Source organism: Chanodichthys erythropterus, chromosome 8 (assembly GCF_024489055.1).
Source record: "Chanodichthys erythropterus isolate Z2021 chromosome 8, ASM2448905v1, whole genome shotgun sequence".
Classification (NCBI taxonomy): Eukaryota; Metazoa; Chordata; class Actinopteri; order Cypriniformes; family Xenocyprididae; genus Chanodichthys; species Chanodichthys erythropterus.
In genome coordinates, this window is record NC_090228.1 from 43,342,721 (window position 1) to 43,361,350 (window position 18,630).

General features: G+C 37.9%; 1 pseudogene; it reads right to left on the reverse strand.

Moving 5' to 3' along the window:
• Positions 1-522: 522 nt before the first annotated feature.
• LOC137025284 (zinc finger protein 420-like) lies at positions 523-18,132 on the reverse strand (annotated as a pseudogene).
• Positions 18,133-18,630: the final 498 nt, after the last annotated feature.

The following is an 18,630-nucleotide window of genomic DNA, read 5'->3' on the forward strand; positions in this document are numbered from 1 at the left end:
GACGTCAAACATACTACTGTTGCAGCATCTAGTCAACAAACTAATTACTTTATAATGATATGAAAACATGTACTGTAGTGTACACCGTATAACATACCATTTTGTTGTCCGTTTTAAAGTGTCCCGATCTGTGCAGTGTGCAACCTCACGTCACGTGTCAAAACAAACTCCACGAGGCATCAGTGTTAGTTTTAATTTAGCCTCTAGAGGTCACTCTCGTGCTGTATAATGAAAGCACACTCTTCTCAGCTGCTCCAGCAACGTACGCAACCCAGAAAATGAAACCAACCGTGGTTGGGCAAGCATTGTTTGCACATGCTTGCTTGCAGTCTGTGTTCTTCCGACTTTATTTTGTAGTAAGTAAAGAAAATACTTTGGGAAATTGTATTGGAATAAAAGTATACACTTATTTAGGAAATGTAGTGGAGTAAAAGTAAAAGTTATCAGAAATATAAAGACTCAAGTAAAGTACAGATTCTCCAAAAAATACTTAAGATCTTTAATGAAATATTATTACTTCGTTACATTACACCACTGGAAGAGACAGATAAAACATTAAACCAAATATACTCATTTATATTGGATTATATTAGATTAATTGTCTACGTTCCTCAAGCAGTCTCAAGTTTTTTTTTTCATAAATGTGTGTATTTATTATTGCAAATGAAATATCTTAAATGTTGAAGTAAGCTGGAAGCCTGGGAAATGAGCAGCAGTGTTGACCGTCTCCTGACTCGGGTAAACTCCACCTCTGTTCATGACCACTCCTTTAAGCCCCAGTTGGCCCGCTTTGGACCAAGGTATTTGGCGAGCCAACAAACCCTGCCGACTGGCCCCAAAAAAGCCCCGGCTAGGCCCGAGCAAGCCCCGGAAGTGACAGTGGAAACACGACTGGCCCTGGCATGCACTAGCACACTTGCCTTTGGCCCGACAGTGGAAATGCAGCTAATAATACTTTATATTTGGAAGTCTTTTCACAGTGATTTCATTTAAATTAATTCTCTAAATGTTTATTGTGAATTCTCATGTGCCTGTTAAGGCATCCTTTTTGAGTAAATCTGTTTCCACACTGCTGGCAATTGAAAGGACTCTCTGTATATAAACTCTCCTGTGGACTTTAAGGTTCCTGAGGTTAAGGTCTTGAACAATAGTCTTTCCACACTAAGGGTATTTATAAGGCTTCTCTCCAGTGTGAATTGTCATGTGGTAATTAAGGTTTCCTTTTTGTTTGAAACTTTTTCCACACTGTTGGCAGATACAGGCTTCTTTCCAGTATGAATTCTCATGTGGACTTGAAGGTGTTCTTTTCGGATGAAACTTTTTCCACATTGTTTGCAGGTATAAGGCTTTTCTCCTGTGTGAATCATCATATGACCTTTAAGGTGTCCTTTTTGATTGAAACTTTTTCCACATTGTTTGCAGGTGAAAGGTTTCTCTCCATTGTGAATTCTAATGTGCCTGTTAAAGCTTCCTTGTTGAGTAAAACTCTTTCCACACTGTTGGCAATTGTACGGCTTCTCTCCATTGTGAACTTTCATGTGCCTGTTAAGGCTTCCTTTTAGAGTGAATCCTTTTCCACACTGTTGGCAGGTGAAAGCGTTCTCTCCAGTGTGAATTATCATTTGAGCTTTAAGGTTCCTGTCTTGAACAACAGTCTTACAACACTTAGAGTATGTATAAGGCTTCTCTCCAGTGTGAACTCCCATGTGTATTTTAAGTCTTTCTTTATGAGTGAAACTCTTTCCACACTGTTGGCAGGTGTAAGAGCTCTCCGTGGTGTGTGTTCGCATGTGTATTTTAAAGCTATCTTTACGACTGAAACTCCTTCCACACTGTTTGCAGGTGTAAGGCTTTTCTCCAGTGTGAATTCTCATGTGAAATTTATAGCTTCCTTTGCGTCTGAAACTCTTTCCACACTGTTGGCAGGTGTAAGGCTTCTCTCCAGTGTGAATTCTCATGTGGATTTTAAGGCTTCCTTGTTGAGTGAAACTATTTCCACACTGTTGGCAGGTGAAAGGCTTCTCTCCAGTGTGAACTCTCATGTGGACATTAAGGTCTTTACGATTATCAAAAGACTTCCCACAATGTTGGCAGATGAAAAAACTTTTCGTTCTTGTCTTTTGAGCCCCTTTTTGTGAGGAAGTCTTTTTAGCCTTTGTCGATCTTTCTCCAGTCATGAAATCATGTTTATTATAATGGTCTTTTTCTTCCTTTTCATTAAGTTCATGACTCGCCTCTCTCAGTGCCATCAGGTCTAGGGCAAAAACAGACATAAAAGAATTTAGACATGTAAAGCATCAAAACCAACGATGGACTAGGGATGGGCAGCTTTGGAGAGCCACTGTCTTTTAGAGTTAAGTTTAATCCCTACTCAAACAAGAGTCTTCCTGAAGACTTGAGGTTAAATATTGGGGTTGGGTTAAATTTTGCTGGTGTGTTTGATCAAGGATGAAGCTAAGCTCTGTAGGACAGTGGCCATCCAGGACCGGAGTTGCTCATCTCTTCTATAGATCATATATTCAATACACCAATACACCAGAAACCTGCGCCTAGTAACCATTTATTTATTTGATGTCCATTTTCTGTGTCTTGGCAGGACCTGAGCATCAGGGCAGATGACTGGCTCTATTTTGGGTGGTGGTATCTTTCTCATTGTGGCCCCGTTTCCACCTAGTATTTTAATCCGTATCTTTTGTCCACTTTCAACAACTTCTGTCCTGATTTCTCCGAGGGGAGGGTCTATGGATGGGTAAATGTAAGGGTTTTTTTCAGATCTTTCAATCCTTAACCAAACCTTAAACTAATGAACAAAAAAAGCTTGCACAATTTATGGACGTGACCGGAGATAACCGCAGCTTTAATTTCTGCCCTGACAGCCGCAAGACCGGCCGAACGCATGTTATAAATAAAGAATGGTGAAGAACATCGTTTTTCGTCCTTAAACCTGGTATTCAACTCACAAAGTTTAAATCCCGTCTGGCTAACGCATGCTTACTTTAGACGTTAAGGTAAAGTACGAAAGTGGACAAGCTCAAAATGTTATAGACCTCGTTTACACCTGTATTTAACGTTTTCCACCTTTGATCCAATCGACCAATCTTAATACCAGGTGGAAACAGGGCCTTTGTGTTATTAATTGTATAACATTATTGTATAGTGGTGTAGTCGGCAGGGTGAATGGTAACAATCATTTTTCACCATCATTCCTTAAAGTAAATCCCTTTTGCCCTCGTACCCCTGCCACAATGACATTGCTTTCCGGTAGAGATGCACCGATTGATCGGCCAGGGATTGGATTTTCCTCATGATCGGCCCAGATCGGTGATCGGCCGATCAATCTCACTTCTTACTGATTCCGAGCTGATCCGTTTTGTTACCAGCAGCACAGGCAATTATGTCAACTGTGCATCATTTTACATTTGATTACTTTAATATCTGTAGTATTTCTTAGTTTCATAGTTCTCTTTATTCTATTGCATTTATTTGAGCTGATTATATTTTATTACTGACTTTTACGTGTTTTTTTAATGAAAATAAAAATTTGCACTGAAGAAAAGTAGATTTTTGTTTGAATATGTTGTCAATTATAGTTCTTGAAAAGACAATCGGAATCGGCAAAAATCGGTATCGGCCGATCACAGTAACAAAAAAATCGGAAATCGGAATTGGCCAAGAAAATTGCAATCGGTGCATCTCTACTTTCTGGCATTGCTTTTTTTTTGACAATCCGTGTTTTTGCTGGTATATGTTAGAGGCCACTTCTGAATCAGAACAGAACCTCAGGATCAAAACAGACAAAAATGCAGCAGAAACAAGCACATGCAAACTAACAAAATCAAACACTAATCAGCATGCAAATCAAAACTTTTTAAAATTACCATTTCCAGGTGGTGTCAGAATACACATAATAATTGAACATACTTCCCGTTTCCACATTCTTCAAAACACTTATCAGGAATAGTTTATTTAAAAGTGGACTAATCCTTTACAGTAAGTAGTTACATGTTACTGCATTTACTTTCTATAGCAATAACAGTTAATTATGCATAATTAAAAGTAACAAACCTTAATCAAACTCTGTTGTAAGTAAATTTAGTTAATATTACATTGTAACTACATCTGGGTTCTCAGAGTGAGCCCATACATGAATGTGTCAAATTTGGTGAAAATATCTCATTTCGTTTGAATTAAAGACATTTATATTTGAGCACATGAAATGACCCACATCTGACTTTAATTGCATTTGTTTGGCACAATCATTTACTCACTATTATGTACATGCATATTCCACAATGTCAGTGGTGTTTATGGGTGAACAAAATGGGGATTATGTACACAATGTTCTGTATGGCAACATATGAGCTAAACTCTGATTTTGTGTTGCTTTTGTAAACAACTTGAAATCAAAAGGTGGATATAATGGTCTACCAGAGAGGATCAGCAGCTTTAAACATCTCTGAAGGCTTGATCCACTAAATTCTGACTTATTTATTGCTTGATTTCATGTACATTTACTGCTAGAGGTGAAATAAGGAGTTCAGCTTTGAGAAAGAAACCAACCTGTTTGTTCCTCGGCATCTTCTTGTTTCACTCTGAATGTTTCTTCAATCTTCACATCTTCATTTTTCACTCCAAATGTTTCTTCAATCTTAATTTCTTTACTCTCCTCTTTAATAAACGCCATCTTTATAATAGTGTGTCACATCGATCTCAGTCGTTTCATTAGTTTTTCCTGTGTGTTTGAACAATGTGTCATGATTAAGATGAGAATAATTAACCAAAAAATAAAAATAAAATAATATTTGGGTGCCTCTCAATCAAACCCTAGTTCAGTGCACTGGTAAGGGAGTCAATTGAGTGAAAGTTAATGGCCTTAAATGACATTATTAGACATAATACACTCAAAAAACTAGCTCTACAAAGTCATAAAAGAACACAAAATATACAGACACTTCATATGTAGGCATATAATCTACATTTGATATTTAATGATTCATAGATTATAATTAAATTATAATTTAATAAAACTATTAGCAGTCGGTTTGTAAAAATGGTCATTACACATGTTTTTGTTTGTTGCTCTCGTTCATTTATACTATTTTAACCAGTTAGATGACGTCCGCGTGCAATGATTCGAGCGCTTCGAATCACTGAATCATTTTGGAAAGTATTTGATTCAATTGACTCAGAGTTTTGAATAGCTAATTTTCTGTATCACTACTCGTGTTTATGATATACAGGGAGCGAAATGAGACGCAATTTTACTGTTTCTCATCAGTGGATATGCTTTACTCGAACAAAATATCCTTCATTAAAGTTAGATACAGCATTACAATTACATTCAACATAACTAATTTCGCATAGTGTTAAACTATAAAACACCGAGGCGGTTTCTGTGAATTTAAACAGATAAAAGAGGTCAAACAAACCTTTCTGAAGCCGATACACACAGATGCAGGAGCTCGGCGCATCCTTATTACGTCATATCGCCAGACCAAAATAAAAGTCTTTCACACTCTGGTGTTCTAAAATTACAAGTGCATAGAAATGTACTAAGAAATCCCTGTTTTAAAATTAAACAGTGACAAATGTGATAGAAAAAAACAAACATGATAAAAAAACAGTGTATGAGTTCATAAAGATGTATGCCATCAAAAAGAACACAAATAGAAGTCATTAAATAAAAAAGGAAAATGATTGTGAAATTGTGTTTGAGTTCATTTTGCTTTACTTTTTTATAGACCAAAACTACTAAATATACTAAAACATTCAGGAACCAGAACCATTCTGTGTGAATTTTTCTTTTTCAAGTCAAAGTTTGGTCATGAAGAAGACATTTAGCAGACTATTTACACATGCATGCTTTGAACAAATTACATGGCCTTTGGGTGAAAACAGTCCTGTGATGGTGAAAAAAAATAATAATAATTTTTTATATATATAATATATATATATATGAACTTTTCTTCTTTCAAGGAGAAAGTTGTATGTACAGAAATGAAGAGCTGCAAGGCAGTTTACCCTCCACATCCTCAGAAGCAAGGGCGGCAAAGTCTGCCAGTACTGGTCACCCTAAGAAAAGACTCACTGTCCATGAAAGGTTGGCTATTGAATTCCATGAAGATGAAGATACTCCAAGTCTCAAATGTCACATCAGTACATACATTTGTGTAATAAAGATTGTTTTATTAAGTCAAGTTGGATGTAAAGGCTGTTTTCTGAAGGCACTGAAAGCGACTCTTCCAAACACCAAACATGCGCTCCACTAGACCCCTAGTTCGCATATGAGCCTGGTTGTAGCACCATTGTTTAACTGTGGTTGGGTAAGTATGGTGTAAGCAAAAAATGATTCTGAGCATACCCACTGTCACCCAGCAAAATTACATGATGATCTCCTCTTTCAAACTGAGTGTACAGAGATGAGTTAAGGAAAATCCAGGAATCATAAGTTGCACCTTTCCAACATGCAACAATGTTTGAAAACTGCATACACCTTGGACATTTATGGAAAATCAATTCTTTCGGTTCCTGTATTCCTCAGCATCTGGAGTAGAGGGACATTTTATTGTAATGTCATAGAATTGTCATATAATTGTACTTATAATTGTAATTGTAATTATCATAGAATTGTACCTTGTTAACCACCTGTGTTGAAGCTTCAGGGAAGTTTACGTAATGTGTTCTTAATTCACAAATGGCCCTGCATACTCTGTGAATGACTTTACATACTGTTGATTCACTGACACCACATAAATCCCGAGTTTCTTGGTGAAAGGTGCCACATGCCAAAAACCTTAAAGTTATGAGCACCTGCAGAAAAACTGGAACAGGCTGTCCTCTTTGAGTCAGAGATGAAAGCCTGGGTTCTAAAAGTGAAATGATCTCCATTGCATTTACAAACCCGATTCCAAAAAAGTTGGGACACTATACAAATTGTGAATAAAAACAGAATGCAATGATGTGGAAGTTTCAAATTTCAATATTTTATTCAGAATTCAACATAGATGACATATCAAATGTTTAACCCTCAGGGGTCTGAGGCTGATTTGGGGCCTGGAGAAGTTTTGACATGCCCTGACATTTGTGCTTTTTTCAGTTGTTCATAAACATATAAATGACAAAAGTGTCATTACACTGTATTCAGCATAAACTAGGCTACCATAATATGTGATGAACATGTATGTACATGTTTGTATTTTTGAAGGAATAACGTTTATGCGTGGTTATTGAAAAAAACAAAAAACTTAAGTCACTGAAATAAAGCCAAAAAATATATATTAAATCTGTGTTCACAAGACTTCTGGGTATTGGAGGTTGTAGACTAAAGTTTTTGCTTCAAAATTATGTAAAAATTATCATTCGAACTCCTTCATATAAAACAATAGAGAGATTTAAATGTCCTAAAACATTTTTGGTCAAGAAACACAGTGTGCATGGAGGCGTGAATAATCATGAATAATGGGTGATTCTCACCTGAGAAGACAAAAGAATTGCATAAAGAGCTCTAATGAGCTGCATAAATAATGAGCTCTTTCAGACAGGTAAGCTGTGAAAAAAACCCTCTGTGATCATGTCTCAGCTCATCATAATGTAAATCAAACATACAGAAAAAACAGCAATACTGTGAAATATTATTACAATTTAAAATAATGGTATTCTATTATTGAAATATAATGCATTTCTATGATACAAAGTGTCTGAACAGTTATGTTACCTCTATGGCATTTCATATAGGCTTTTAGCTTAAAAGCATGCACATTTGGAGAAATATTGATGGATTCTCATGTTTATGTCAATTTTCTATACAGAGGAGTATTTATTCATTGTCGTCACTGTGAACGCAGGATACTGTGTTTACAATTCATACTTGCAGCCAGAGGGCGCTCTGTGCACTTTTAGTCCACAAATGCCAATGCTAAAGAAGAATAGGCAATCCAGGAAATAACTGAACTAACAGAGGCCAGAGATCGCTAACTATGGCTATTCAAAACACTTTTCAAGACAATAAATACACGATTGAGATGATGTATGCATGTATTGAGTGAATTTGCATCTAAATAGCACTGGCTCCGTGGCCCTGGCCGCATTAGCAGATAATGAGCTGAATCACGGACTTCTGACATGGCTCTCTTTTCATACAGATTACATAAAAACATAATTTTTGTTATAGGGCTGGGCGATATATCGATCTAAAAAAATATATCGATATATTTTTAGACGCGATATGGAATTAGACCATATCGCATATATCGATATAGTTCAAATTTGCGCGGCTCCCCGTGCCACCGCCCCCCTCGAAGAGGAGCACAGAGCCACTCTTCAACAAACATGGAGGAAGCAACTACGTCTTCGGAGCGCGCGGAGGAATTGGTTAGTAAAAGAAAAAGCAGTGGCTCAGTAATTTGGAGATGGTTCGGATTCAAAGTATCAGATGAGCAACAACATCACGTTATTTGTAGGGAGTGCAATAAACAAGTTACAGCCAGGGGTGGAAGCACTACAAATCTTTTTCACCACCTAAAACAGTGGCACAAACTGCAGTACGAAGAGTCTTTGAAACTGCGCGCTGCAGAAGCCACAGCCGCAAGCCATCGACAACCCGAAAAAGCTCCAGCCCCGAAACAAAGCTCACTGCAAACTTAATTTTCCCGCAATGTGCCTTATGAAAAGAAAAGTGTCAAGTGGTGTACTATAACTAAAGCGGTGTCCTATCCCATTGCTAAAGATATGGTCCCCGTTGCAACTGTGGAACAAGGCGGATTCCAAAAGCTACTGAAAACTATGGACCCGAGATATGAGCTTCCCAGTCGCAACTACGTTGCACGAGAAGCGCTGCCACAAATGTAAACTGAAATCAGACAGAGCCTTGCTGACCGGCTCGCTAACGTGACCCATTTTGCGTAGACCAGCGATATGTGGTCGAACAGGACGTGTGAGCCTTACATGAGCGTGACAGTTCACTTCATTCAAGACTGGGAGATGAAAACAGCATGTCTGCAAACAAGTTATTTCCCCCAGGATCACACCGGTGAGCACATAGCTGAGGCCCTGCAGGACGCAATTGCAAGCTGTAAACTCCAAGAAAAGTATCTGGTTGCTATAACAACCGACAACGGGAGCAACATCGTCAAAGCGGTTGAGCTGAACGAGTGGCTGAGGATGCAGTGCTTCGGTCACAGACTGCACTTGGCTATTGGTGAGTGCAGTGTTGTAAGGAGTATTCAGATATTTTACTTTAATCAAAAAAATATTAAAATGTTAAGTTTTTCCTTTGTGTGTCTGTCTGCAACTTTGTGTTTTATGCTGCTGTCTTGGCCAGGTGTCCGTTGAAATGCAGTATGTATTGTTAAATATAGGTTAAATAGATTAATAAAACACAAAACTTAAAAGTGCTAAATGTAAAATCGTTTACAATACAGAATGGTAGATTTCAGAACCATATTTATTAGGTTTCCGTTATTGGATAAGAATTAGTGATGCATTGATGTATTTACCACTTTAATGTTACAGCTGGTAAAGGTGAGGTAATTATGACTTTAAAATGCTGGTTAGCCTGTTGTTATCATCAAGGTAACATATATTTAGCTATTATGATAGACTATAGTTTTTTCTCTGGATTGAAAATAGCAAACTGCAAAGTAACTAGAAACTAATGTTGACACATATGCCTAAACATTGTGGAGTTTTTAGTGGAGTAGAAATATGAAGTAGCATTAAAAAAATAGCATAAATATTAAATACTAAGAACAACAACAAGAAAGGAATACGAGTAAATGTACATACAGTATAGTCATCATTTATAAATTATACAAAAATAATAATACATAAAAATCACTTACATGATTAAAATTTTTTTTTTTTTGATATTTATGATTAGTACTGGTGTTGATTAAAAACAAACTATGAAACGAGAAAATAATATTAATGTACAATATTTCTAAAGCTTGATTTTGGATTAGTTGTATGAATGTGTTAAAGTGAAACCAGAGTCAAATTTCTCGCATAAGCACATTTGTTTAATAGTTTTTTATGATTCTGACAGGACATGGCATGAATGACAAGCGTGTCACCCGACCCGGGCCATTTCTTTGTGCAAAAGAATTGTAAGCTGTTTTTCGTACAGCTGGAATAAAAGGAGACATCTTGCTGAAGTCCAGATTCAGCTGGGTCTGCCAAGTCACCAACTCATAACCGAGTCTGCCACACGCTGGGGATCCAGGCAGCAGATGATAGAGAGAGTCCTGGAGCAGGAAGGAGCACTGGCCAAAGTCCTGTCTAATGACAAAAAGACCAGGCACCTTGTTCCTACCTGGCAGGACTTAGAGGTCCTAGAAGCAGTCCTAAAGGTCCTGAAACCTCTCCAGGACTTTACTGATGCCTTATCAGGTGAGGAGTGCGTCACTCTATCATATGTGAAACCTGTGCTGCACCTTTTTAACAAAAGTCTCCTGGCAAGTGAAGAGGGTGATAGCAAGCTTTGTAAATCGATCAAGACCAGCATTGTTGAGTACCTCAACAGCAAATATTCTGACCCAGCCACTACTGACCTTTTGGAGATGACTTCATTTGTGGATCCTCGGTTCAGGGCCACCTACATCCCAAGTGAAAAAGTCGATGCATTGAAGCACAGAGCTGTCTTGGAGGTGGAGACGCTACTGGCTGATCAGAGCAGCTGTCAACCGCCTTGCCTATGTGTGTCCACTGTGCCTGAGCCTGCAGATGGAGAAGCAGCAGTAGCACCAAAAGCTAAGAGACTGGCAAGCTTCTTCAAGAAGCGCACAGCCACCACCACTGCACCAACCAAGAGGGGGGCTATTGAAAATGAACTGTCAAGTTACTTGCAGTCCGCAAGTGTGGAGAGTGACACTGATCCTCTCAAGTGGTGGAAGGATCATGAAGTTTTCTTTCCATCTCTGAGCCACCTGGCAAAAAAGTATCTCTTGGTACCAGCTACCAGTTCACCCTCCGAAAGGGTTTTCAGCTGTAGTGGCAATATCGTGACCTGCCACAGAGCATCTCTGAAGCCGGATGCTGTTGACAGGCTGGTGTTTCTCGCACAAAATCTTTAAACGAAGGAGGATACGCTTGTCTGTCTTCTAATGTCTACCTCAAGACAGCATTACTGTTTATCAAAGTAAAAAAAGAAGGGGAAAATGTTTGAGTTCATAATCTGTTTCTTGTGCAACTGGTTGAGACTGTTCAGATAAGAAATTGAGTTAACAAAAAGGAAAAGGTAATCTCAAGCTGATGTTTAAAAATTGTTTTCTTAAACTGAGCACTTTATTTTGTTCTTTCTTTATATGTAAATGCTGCCCTTAAGTAACTAGGGTTTGTCATATTCTTTTGTAATGTTCGTTATTTGCATCTGTGGATTTGTTAGAAAGGAGAATAAAATCTGTTATTGGATTTTAATAAGCCATTTATAGTTGTAAAACTAAAAATTTTTGATATTGTACTTTTCTCATATAAATATATTTATCTCGGAAAACGATTGGCCTATTTTATTTTATAAGCTATTTTTAAGATTTTTTTTTATTTAAATGTGCACTTTATGGAGCTTTGATATCAAAAAAGGTACTCCTGTCCTATTGTTATACAGTATTTTTTTATTGTTATTTGAACAGCTGAGCATTTAATTATGAACCAGGTGAAGAAACCTGTTTACTATTTATTCATTTGATTTTGCAACTGTTCACTGAAATGGCTGGTTTCAATAAAACTACTTGTGACGTCATATTTGGCTTTGACTTTGTCTGAACATTTGCTCTCACTTTGCGGAAAAATATCGGGATATATATCGTATATCGATATTCAGCCTAAATATATCGGGATATGAATTTTTTGTCCATATCGCCCAGCCCTAGTTTGTTTTCGATTTGACTTGTACGATTTAAAACCTGACATTTCAACGTTTCTTTAGACATATGTGTCATTTTTTTGTCATTAGTATTCATAAGTTACAGTTAATTTTCTGAGAACTATCAGATTGGACTTCGTTCAGAGGGAGACGAGAGATCACACATCATGTTTAGTTTTCTTTATTTTACAAAAAGCACAACATTTTGTTTTTACAGTGTAAAAGTGTACACAAATAAAAGAAGATATTCCACAGATTAAAATGGTGTATAGCTCTTAATTGTATGTGCAACATTGACAGAGTATTTTGAGTCTCTTTCACACTAGTTAGAAAAAAAAACGTGGTGATCACGCCGGCGTGACCGCCGACCCGAGGGAGTTAAAGGGATAGTTCACCCAAAAATGAAAATTTGATGTTTATCTGCTTACCCCCAGTGCATCCAAGATTTAGGTGACATTTTTTTTCAGTCGATCACAAATGATGTTTTTTAACTGCAACCGCTGCCCTCTGTCATTCAAATAATCGCAGTAGATGGGAATTTCATCTATAAGAATGAATAAACCTTGCTTAGACAAATCCAACTGAAACCCTGCGGCTCGTGACAACACATTAATGTCTTAAGACACGAAACGATCGGTTTGTGCGAGAAACCGAACAGTATCTATATCATTTTTTACCTCTAATACACCACTATGACCAACTCCGTTCAGCTTCCGGTGAGTGAGGTCAGATCGCGCTCTGACAACGGAAGTGATGTCTCGCACTCATTGAAGTATATGGGCGAGACATCACTTCCGTCACCAGAACGCGTTTTTTGACCTCACTAGCAGGAAGCTGAACGGAGTTGGACATAGTGGTGTATTAGAGGTAAAAAATGATATAAATACTTTTCGGTTTCTCTCACAAACCGATCGTTTCGTGTCTTAGGACATTAATGTGTTGTCACGAGCCGCAGGGTTTCAGTTGGATTTGTCTAAGCAATGTTTATTCACTCTTATAGATGAAATTCCCATCTACTGCAATTATTTGAATGACAGAGGGCAGCGGTTGCAGTTAAAAAACATCATTTGTGATCGACTGAAGAAAAAATGTCACCTAAATCTTGGATGCACTGGGGGTAAGCTGATAAACATCAAATTTTCATTTTTGGGTGAACTATCCCTTTAAACTGAGAAAATGTATAATTTTAAGGGAAAAATAAGTTGATTTTAAATTTGATGGCATCAACACATCTCAAAAAAGTTGGCATAAGGCCATGTTTACCACTGTGTGGCATCCCCTCTTCTTTTTATAACAGTCTGCAAACGTCTGGGGACTGAGGAGACAAGTTGATCAAGTTTAGGAAAAGGAACGTTGTCCCATTCTTGTCTGATACAGGCTTCTAGTTGGTCAACTGTCTTAGGTCTTCTTTGTCGCATCTTCCTCTTTATGATGCACCAAATGTTTTCTATGGGTGAAGTACCCAGATCTTCCTTCTACGCAGCCATGTTGTTGTAATTGATGCAGTATGTGGTCTGGCATTGTCATGTTGGAAAATGCAAGGTCTTCCCTGAAAGAGAGGACGTCTGGATGGGAGCATATGTTCTTCTAGAAGTTGCATATACCTTTCAGCATTGATGGTGCCTTTCCAGATGTGTAAGCTGCCCATGCCACACGCACTCATGCAACCCCATACCATCAGATATGCAGGCTTCTGAACTGAGCGCTGATAACAACTGAAGTTAAGGTTAAGGTCTTGAACGAGTCTTTCCACACTAAGGGTATTTATAGGGCTTCTCTCCAGTGTGAATTCCAGATCTGCCAACATGTACGCATTTTGCGTACCAGGTACGCATTTTGACCTCAAAGTATGCTGGTACGATTTGTCACTCTATACTACGCAAAGACCCGGTGACTCCTCTGTGTACGCATAGTACTCAAATCCAGCAAAAGAGTTCGACCGATCAGCGCTGGGTTCATTTCCCCAAATAGCAAGCGGGGATGACTGACAAATGCGTACGGCCTATCAATAAAAAGAGACTGCAAATCGACAGCAACACAAAATCCCGCTCGATCCCTCCTTCCACTCCCGCCGTCTGTGACTGAATTCTCAAGTGAGGACAGCACACTCACGCACTTTTAACTCTTAAACGGGTATAAAATGCACAAGTAATGTTGAACAACAAATCTGAATAAAATTGAAATCGCTGATTATGAAAATGTTGTGATGTGTGACTGACTGACAAGCGCGAGTCTGGAGAAACAGGCGTTTATTTATTTATTCTCAGTGTTCAGAAACGTATAGCCTACATGTGTTGCGTTATTGTGTTAATACTAACTAAAATTATGTTACATAGCCTACTTATTTTGTATGAAAACTAGCACATTAGTTAGCCTACTTATGCATTTAAAATGACCGTTGTCTCAATGCTGCGCGAGCCCTCTCTCATAAACAAAAACGCGCGTGCTCACACAGAGAGGTAAAATGAAAATTGCCGTGTTTGGTTTAAAATTTGTTCTTGCTTGTGTTATTTTTTTGTCAGAAAAGATTTTTAATTTTTAAGATTCGGTAAATGACGTACGCTTTAGTTAACACAAAATTTAGTCCATATTAAATATATGAATGCGATTCACTTGTGGTTGTCAGTTTGTATCAGAACACATTATGCAATGCAAGATTAATCATGAATAAAAAAAATTCTTTTGAGCAGGTGTAGTAAAATTTTTAATTGTGTCAAATTAAAAAAACTTTAACAGTCAAAATTAGATTAACAAAGATGGGTTATTCCCCCCCACAAAAAAAAAAAAAAACATGCGCCGTCCAGTCAAACTGGTACTCGAAAAAATTTTCCAAGGTTGGCAGGTCTGGAATTCTCATGTGGTAATTAAGGATTCCTTTTTGTTTGAAACTTTTTCCCACACTGTTTACACGTCTAAGGCTTTTCTCCAGTGTGAACTCTCATGTGGACTTTTAGGTATCCTTCTCGGTTGAAACTTTTTCCACACTGAGGGCAGTTGTGAGGCTTCTCTCCAGTGTGAATCATTGTGTGGACTTTAAGGTTTCCTATTTGATTGAAACTTTTTCCACATTGTTTGCAGGTGAAAGGCTTCTCTCCAGTGTGAATTCTCATGTGCCTGTTAAGGCTTCCTTTTAGAGTGAATCCTTTTCCACACTGTTGGCAGGTGAAAGGGCTCTCTCCAGTGTGAACAACAGTCTTATGACACTGAGAGTATGTATAAAGCTTCTCTCTAGTGTGAGCTCCCATGTGTATTTTAAGTCTTCCTTTATGAGTGAAACTCTTTCCACACTGTTGGCAGGTGTAAGAGCTCTCAATTGTGTGTGTTCGCATGTGTATCTTAAAGCCATTTTTACGACTGAAACTCCTTCCACACTGTTTGCAGGTGTAAGGCTTTTCTCCAGTGTGAATTCTCATGTGAAATTTAAAGCTTCCTTTGCGATTGAAACTCTTTCCACACTGTTGGCAGGTGTAAGGCTTCTCTCCAGTGTGAATTCTCATGTGGATTTTAAGGCTTCCTTGTTGAGTGAAACTATTTCCACACTGTTGGCAGGTGAAAGGCTTCTCTCCAGTGTGAACTCTTATGTGGACATGAAGGTTTCTACGATTATCAAAAGACTTTCCACAATGTTGGCAGATGAAAAAACTTTTCGTTCTTGTCTTTTGAGCTCTTTTTTGCGAGGAAGTCTTTTTAGCCTTTGTCGATCTTTCTCCAGTCATGAAATCATGTTTATCATAATGGTCTTTTTCTTCCTTTTCATTAAGTTCATGAGTCGCCTCTCTCAGTGCCATCAGGTCTAGGGCAAAAACAGACATAAAAGAATTTAGACATGTAAAGCATCAAAACCAACGATGGACTAGGGATGGGCAGCTTTGGAGAGCCACTGTCTTTTAGAGTTAAGTTTAATCCCTACTCAAACAAGAGTCTTCCTGAAGACTTGAGGTTAAATATTGGGGTTGGGTTAAATTTTGCTGGTGTGTTTGATCAAGGATGAAGCTAAGCTCTGTAGGACAGTGGCCATCCAGGACCAGAGTTGCTCATCTCTTCTGTAGATCATATACTCAATACACCAGTGGATTTCAAACCTGCGCCTAGTAACCATTTATTTATTTGATGTGCATTTTCTGTGTCTTGGCAGGACCTGAGCATCAGGGCAGATGACTGGCTCTATTTTGGGTGGTGGTATCTTTCTCATTGTGCCCCGTTTCCACCTGGTATTTTAATCCGTATCTTTTATCCACTTTCAACAACTTCTGTCCTGATTTCTTCGAGGGGAGGGTCTATGGACGGGTAAAGTAAGGGTTTTTTCAGATCTTTCAATCTAACGAACAAAAAAAGCTTGCAGAATTTATGGACGTGTCCAGAAATAACGGAAAATTATACAGAGAGCAGCAGCTTTCATTTCTGCCCTGACTGCCGCAAGACCGGCCGAACGCTTTGAGTGCATGTTATAAATCAAGAATGGTGAAGAACATCGCTTTTCGTTTAAAGTTTAAATCCCAGCTGGCTAGCGCATGCTTACCTTACACGTTCTTTTGTGGCTGTGTCAACCACATGACCATTTCCAAAACAAAAACAATCAGGTCTGATGCGTTTTCGACTACCTCTGGAAGTGGTCGAAAGTGGACAAGCTCAAAACATTACAGACCTTGTTTACACCTGTACTGAACGTTTTCCACCTTTGATCCAATCAACTTATACGCATCTTAATACCAGGTTACCAACATTCTTCAAAATATCTTCCTCTGTGTTAGACAAAAGGAAGAAACTCAGGTTTGGAACAACATAATGGTGAGTAAATTAAACCTTTGTTTATTCACACAAAAACTACACAGCGCTGTAAATTTCCTTTGTTGGTTTAATGCTAAACTTGGTGAAATTATTTCAGTTTGTGTCAGTGCTATCTGTACATTTACAGCACATTAACAAAAATGTATAAGTGATGAACCATGATAATTTTGTCAATAGTAACAATATGAAATTTTCACATTGTTTCATCTCTACCTGCAATCTGCCAGTGCTTACTGATTTCCAACCTACACTTGTATCACAAATGACGAGGCAAAACATTTTCACCAGTTTTATCAAATGCTGAGGACTCTATTTCAAGTATTACACTCATATTCCACAATGTCAGTGGTGTTTATGGGTGATCAAAATGGGGATTATGTACACTATGTATGGCAACATATGAGCTAAACTCTGATTTTGTGTTGCTTTTGTAAACAACGTGAAATCAAAAGGTGGATATGATGGTCTACCAACAGCTTTAAACATCTCTGAAGGCTTGATCCACTAAATTCTGACTTATTTATTGCTTGATTTCATGTACATTTACTGCTAGAGGTGAAATAAGGAGTTCAGCTTTGAGAAAGAAACCAACCTGTTTGTTCCTCGGCATCTTCTTGTTTCACTCTGAATGTTTCTTCAATCTTCACATCTTCATTTTTCACTCCAAATGTTTCTTCAATCTTAATTTCTTCACTCTCCTCTTTAATAAATGCCATCTTTATAATAGTGTGTCACATCGATCTCAGTCGTTTCATTAGTTTTTCCTGTGTGTTTGAACAATGTGTCATGATTAAGATGAGAATAATTAACCTAAAAATTAAATAATAATAATGATAATAATATCTGGGTGCCTCTCAATCAGCTCCCTAGTTCAGTAGTTCAACACACAAGGGAGTCAATCGAGTAGAAGTTAATAGCATTATTAGACAATAAAAAAACTAGCTCTGCAAAGTCATAAAAGAACACAAAATATACAGACACTTCATATGTAGGCATATAATCTACATTTGATATTTAATGATTCATATATTATAATTAAATTATAATTTAATAAAAATATTAGCAGTCGGTTTGTAAAAATGGTCATTACACATGTTTTTGTTTGTTGCTCTCGTTCATTTACTATTTTAACCAGTAGATGACGTCCGCGTGCAATGATTCGAGCGCTTCGAATCACTGAATCATTTTGGAAAGTATTTGATTCAATTGACTCAGAGTTTTGATGAGTTCAGTTTCTCTATTACTACTCCTGTTTATGATATACAGGGAGCGAAATGAGACGCAGTTTTACTGTTTCTCATCAGTGGATATGCTTTACTCGAACAAAATATCCTTCATTAAAGTTAGGTACAGCATTACAATTACATTCAACAGTAAATAACTAATTTCGCATCGTGTAAAAACTATAAAACACTGAGCGGTCTCAGTGGATTTAAACAGATAAACAAACCTTTCTGAAGCCGAATCACACAAATGCAGGAGCTCGGCGCATCCTTATGACGTCATATCGCCAGACCAAAATAAAACTGCGGTCAAGCCAGCCGCCACTCTGAAATGAGCGGTCAAACTAGCCGCCCCTATATTTCGCGGTCCGCGCATACACGTGATATTACGGTAATACTGTTTGTGTACCGATCTGAACGTGATTTCTTTTTTTACAGTCTATGGATTTCACATTCATTTATTTATTGTCAGTCAATCTGTATGAATAAATAAATATTGCTGAAAAAAAAAAATTCACAGCTCAATTTCACCTGAAAATGATAGTAAACCTCAAAGCCGGACATTGTGTGCTGCTGAATTCCAAAATTAAAGCCCCCCAACACTCATACGCTGTTTTGTTTCACCTCAGCTGGAGAGGGCAACTTCTCACAGTGTCACCTGCATTGTTTCAGGACATTCTGATGTTGCATTCCAAAATAAAAGCCCCCCAAAACTCATGTTTCTGCTGTTTTGCTCATATTTTCAGAAATTCATAAAAAATA